Here is a 6,000-nt window from a genome sequence, read left to right on the forward strand (position 1 = left end):
CCCTCTTCAGTGAGTGGGTTTTCAGGAGCTCTTCTTTAAATAGGGTCACAGAAAGCAGCCACCATCCTAATAATGAACTCTGTCTTTCTGATGAGATGGGAGGTAGCAGGTAATAGGCTCTGTGATTTCTGTATCTGGTACATAGGAGGAAGGATGTTTTCTCATATGATGAAAATGTTTATTGTATTGTCACAGTAGAAATGTCAAGACCTAAAGGACCAGCCTATAGGCTTAAAAAATGAATTTCCATTGCAATCTTGAATCCTTATTATACAGTATAATGAGAATGTTCTGATGACTGGAAGTAAGTGGTAAATGGTGTGAAGTTTGGAAACTAGTTAAAAGGACCTTGGCTTTGCCCATCATTTTGCATAGTCCTTGATTGTTAGGCAAATTGGAAATGGAGAAATATGTGATTAGTGATGTAGAACATTTGCTAAGACTTTTTAAACAAAGATTATTATGTATTTGAACACTTATTATTTGTACACTTCTTATTTGTTAAGAATTATTTTAACATTTAAGCATAATTTTGTTATTAAGAAACTTATAGGCCGATAGGACGGATGGATTATATCTCCGCATAAGGATAATTAAATTCGGTATGTGCAAAGCACCATGGGGTAGGTAGAGTCTGAGTAGCTGTGGCTGTTCAGTGGAGAGAGGACTCATTTCTGGCTGTGTGGATCTGGAAACTTCATGGAGGAGGGGGCATTTGAACTGGGCCTTGAATAGGTGGAGGTGGCAGAAAGCCAGGCCAGACAAAAGTGGCAGCATTTATAAAGTACAAGATGCAAGAGAGTGATGGGTATTTTGAGTAATGGCTAGTAGCTAAAGTCAACAAGATTGTAAAGTTTCTATGAGGCAGATGTGGAAGATGAGGTGGGCCAGATGGTGAGGAACCTTGACTTCAACATGTGATAATTCATTCTTAATTCAGTCGTCATCATCAGGATTTCCAACTGGTGTGGATCATGACAAAAGTGCCCTTCAGAAGGGCACGTCCCTCCTTGCTCTTCATTCTGAGTATGATTGGTTGGGAGGAGAGTCAAAGGTAATCCGTAAAGTATATTGAGCTACTAACTGATTTATTGTCAAAAAAATTACATTAGATTTGATGAGTATTGAACTCTGAAACAATGTCATTCTCATTCACAGGGGGAGGGTGAAAGTGTTTCAAGATCTTGGATAAGCTCGGTGACTCTCACTGACTTGTGTACATGGAGAACTAGGAGGATGAGCATTGCCTTAGTAAATGCCTCCTCTAAAGATCTGAGAGATTTCTTTCAGACATTCCAGGTGACCTTGATATTTAGAATGATCTGAAGTTTAAAATCTAGGATAATGGATAAGGAAGGAATATATGGATAGTGGATAAGGAAGTAGAATATAGGCCCACTAATCTCTAAACCTGAATGAATAAAATAAAAAAATATTTCCTATACTGTTCAATACTTTTTTCTTTCTTTTTTTTTTTTTAAGATTTTATTTATTTATTCATGAGAGACAGAGAGAGAGAGAGAGGCAGAGGGAGAAGCAGGCTCCCAAGGAGCAGGGAGCCCGATGCGGGACTTGATCCCAGGACCCCGGGATCATGACCTGAGCCGAAGGCAGACGCTCAACCATCTGAGCCACCCAGGCGCCCAATACTTTTTTCTTTAATCAGTCATTTAACTGTGGTTCTGAGGTAGGCATGCAGGAGTGGGAAAATCATGTTGGTTTTTCTTGTGTGAAGAAGGATATTAATGGCGAAATCTCTTTGTGTGGGGAGGGACCTATAATAGAGGGCACGGTACCTCATTCTTTTCTGGAAAGACTGAAATGATAATGTCATGGGCTGTGTGTTTTATTTACCCATCTGTCAGTTAATAACCACTGGTGTGATTTCAGGATTTCCCTAAGTTCTTCAGAACATGTTGACATATTAACTTATTTTGTTATTGCACGTCTTCTAATTTTCACATAGATTTTTTGCTGAGATGTTAAGCGCAGCACACATGTCCTATTCTTGCCATTTAATGCACACTTAAAGATTTTATTAATTTATTTGAGAGAGAGAGAGAGAGAGAAGGAGGAGGTGCAGAGGGAGAGGGACAAGCAGACTCCCCGCTGAGCATGGAGCCTGACACGGGGCTTGATCCCAAGATTCTGAGATCATGACTTGAGCTGAAATCAAGAGCCAGATGCTTAACTGACTGAGCCACGGAGTTGCCCCCATTTAATGCACATTTAAAGGGCATTTTGATCAAAGAGTCCAAAGGATCAAAAGCCTCTTGTGGGAAGAAATGAACATTTATTAGCTATCTTAACTATTAAATGCCAGATAGTCCATTGAGCACTTTTCATCCTAAACATTGTCCTGGAGTTTAATTTTCCTACAAAACTAAGGGAGATATTATTAGACCCCCCCTTTGTTGGATAAAGAAACTGAGGCTCAGCCTGTGGAAGTGATTTGCCCAAGCTCTAAATAAGAACAGCAGGATTTAAATCTGGGCAGATCTGAGATCCAGCTTCTTTCTTTCACCATGCCGTCTTTTGAAGTTTTGAAATCCATGAAAACTATAGCTTTTCTGACCACAGACAATCTGCTAAGAATCTTAGAAGTGAATTGACAGGTTGCTCTTTGGTTCTCAAATGTGGTAATTATTTTATTCCATCTCTCTTTCTCCATCATCTGTGCCTCCTGTGGGCTGCCCATGGACATTTTTCTCTCCCGTGGTTCTGAAGGTAGGAAAACAGGGAGTAATGCATATCACCACAGGCTGGGAGTAGACTCACCTGGGTGGAGTTGTGTAGACTGGAAGTTCCTTAGCAGCAGAAGGATGTTTTAGGAAAATCTTTTGACCACAGTGCCAATTGTTTTTCACTTGGGAGTTCCTCAAGAGGAAGCATCTTTTGATGATAAACAGCCATTTATCATTTAATATTTAGTCTCCTTCCCCACTGTGGGTATTATGTTTGCTTGGCTTTAGCTACAGACCTTTCATGTGTAGCTCTAAGTATGTGTATGTCAGAGCTGATTCTATGGTGGGTCAGACATTGACAGAAGCAGGCTAACAGGGAATGGAGGACAGAGGTGATGTTACAGCCTGTCTCTCACCTTCCTGTTATAACCAGATTGTCAGAGGTATTCATATGTACTGTTTCCACTTCCAGATCCAGTTGCCCCCACCACTCCATTTAAACTGTTCTTACAAGGTCGTCTTGTGAAAAGTCCAATGGACAATTCTTATTTCTTACTGGACTTTTTAAGAGCTTTCCACGTATTTACCATTCACTCCTTCTTCCTAGAAAACACTCTTCTTGGCTTCCCTGTCCTGTCATTCTTGGGTATTTTTGTCCCCTAACTTCCCTGGCCACTTATCAGCCATCCTGGGGTCTTTTTTCTCTACTTAATTTTTACATGATAAAGACTCTCAAGACTTAGCCATCCGTTCTTTCCACTTGACATTTGGGCACTGGGTGATTTCATCTGTTCCTGTGGCTTTAGATTTTTCTGCCAATGAATCTTAAAGTTAGACTTTGGGCTGCCACCTCTCTCCAAGTCCAGGTCCATGTTTCTGTCTAAATGATAGTCCTTCTTGGATATACTGTAGGTACCTCAAAATGAGCATGTTCAAAATAGAACTCATGTTCTTGTACCCCAAACTTGCTCTTTCATGATATCCCCAGCTTATCAAATGGCTTTACCATTTACCTGGTTGCTCATGTCAGAAACCTAGTTGGCATCCCTCTCCCTCATTACTCACATCCAACTGAGTCATTGATATCAGATCCCACTGAATCTACATCCCAGATATTTCTTACATCTCTTTCCACAATCCTAATTTTGAACCAGCACCATCTTTCTCCTGGGCTGCTGCTGAAGCCTCCTACATGGTCTCCAAACATTCACTCTATATAACCTCAAGTATGTTTTCCTTTTGACAGCCAGATTTATCTTCTCAACATGCAATCTGATCATATCACACCTCTCTCTAACATTATCTCCAAGCTGCCATTTGCTGTTATTATAAAAGCTCATATTCTTGATTGGGCTTGATTTCTGTTTACCTCTTTGATCTCATTTTTTCTATTCTCTCCCTTATGCATTATGCTCTCAGCTTGTGGGCTTTCTTTTATTTATTTTTTTGTCCCCCTGAGGTTCTCAAGTGTTCCTGGACCACTCTTCTCCCCACCTCTCCCTTCTTCTAGCCCCCAAGCTTGATCAACTTTTATTCAGCCTTCCAATCTCAGATTAGATGTCCCTTTCTTCATGAATATTCCTTCGACTGCTCCTTCCTCACTGTTAGGCCCACATGATTATATACTCTTGCAGTACTTTATACATTTCCTTTATCACACTTTTTAACATTTGGATAATTATTTGCTTAATATCTATATTCCTGCCAAGATGACAAGAGCAGAGACGTATTATTTCTTTTCACTGCTGTATCCCTAATGCCTTGCACAGTGTTTGGAAAAGAGTAGGCACTCATTATATATTAGTTAAATGAATGGGTGAATGAATATTCCTAGGGTGCCTATAGAGCTATAGTTTCTAACATAGTAGCCACCAGCATATGTGGCCATTGAGCCCTTGACATGTGACTAGCCCAAATTGAGATGTACTGTAAATGTAAAATACAAACTGGATTTCAAAGACTTCGTATGAAAACAATGTAAAATACCTCATTAGTATTTTTTCTATTTGCTGCATATTTAAATGATAATACGTTGGGCATATTGGGTTAAATAAGATGTAATATTAAAATTAATTTAATCTGTTTCTTTTTGCCTCTTAAAATGTGGCTTCTAGAAAATTTAAATTACATGTGTGGCTTGCATTCTATTTCTGTCAGTGCTGTTACAGAGTATAACTTTGAACTGAAATTGAACATCAAAGCTTTTAAACTCCCTTATATTAAAATGTTAAAAGCCTCCATTTTAAAACTTTTTGCATTGTTCATACTGCAACCTCATTCTTTGCCTTTCCAGTGTGCTTGGCTACTAGGCTTGTGGGGTCATCAATCTCCCTGTCTTGCACCTCCCCATTCAATTGCTAATTTCTTTGCGGTCACAAGGGTGCCTGAGAAAGATCTGTAATTGGCAGTCCCCTTAACAGTGACCGTGGGGAAAATTTGCCCTTGGTGCATTGATAGTGCCCACTTGTCAAGGGATCTCTCTATTCACAAGTCTAAAAACTACGTAATTGGTATGTGAGTGAGAAAAAAGAGTGGTGTTTGTCCTTGAAAACACCTCTTCCTCTGAGTTTGACTTAGCCATGTAGGAATGGTTTTGTCATCTGATAATGATCACTCCCCTTCCTTCTCTTCCTCCCCGTTGCTTGGATTTTAAAAGGAGTTATTTAGAAATATCTTTTTCATTTTCACTTTAAAAATGTGAAAAAAAAAATCTTTGTCGGGATGCTTTTAAATATATTAAACCCATCATATAGTTTTTGCCTTTGCTGCCTTTATGCTAATAATCTATTCTGATTATTTGCCTTTTTTTTTTTCATAATGAAGCAGTCCAGTGAATTGACTTAATTTGAACATTGCAGGGAAAAAGCAGTTTTTCAGTTATTAGCTTGGTGTTATTTAATATATTTGAACACTACATATATTAGTCGGGGTTCTCCAGAGAAACAGAACCAATATATGTAGATATATAAATATATATAAGAGGACATTTATTATAAGAATTGGCTCACGTGATTCTGGAGGCTGAGAACCTTCTGTTTGCAAGCTGGGGAATACTGGTGTTATAATTCAATCTGATTCCAGAGGCCTCAGAACCAAGGGAGCCGATGGTGTAAGTCCTATTCTGAATCTGAAGACCTGAGAACCATGGGTGTTCCATCTCAAGCGAAGAGAGCAAATTTTCCCCTCCTCTTCCATTTTGTTCTCTTTAGGCCCTCAACAGATTGGATGATGCCCACCCACTTCCATGAGGGTGATCTTTACCTATTCAAATGTTAATCTCTTCCAGAAACACCCTCACGGATACACCCAGAAATAA

Source organism: Leptonychotes weddellii, chromosome 9 (genome assembly GCF_054177405.1).
Source record: "Leptonychotes weddellii isolate Sample4059 chromosome 9, ASM5417740v2, whole genome shotgun sequence".
NCBI classification, from domain to species: domain Eukaryota; kingdom Metazoa; phylum Chordata; class Mammalia; order Carnivora; family Phocidae; genus Leptonychotes; species Leptonychotes weddellii.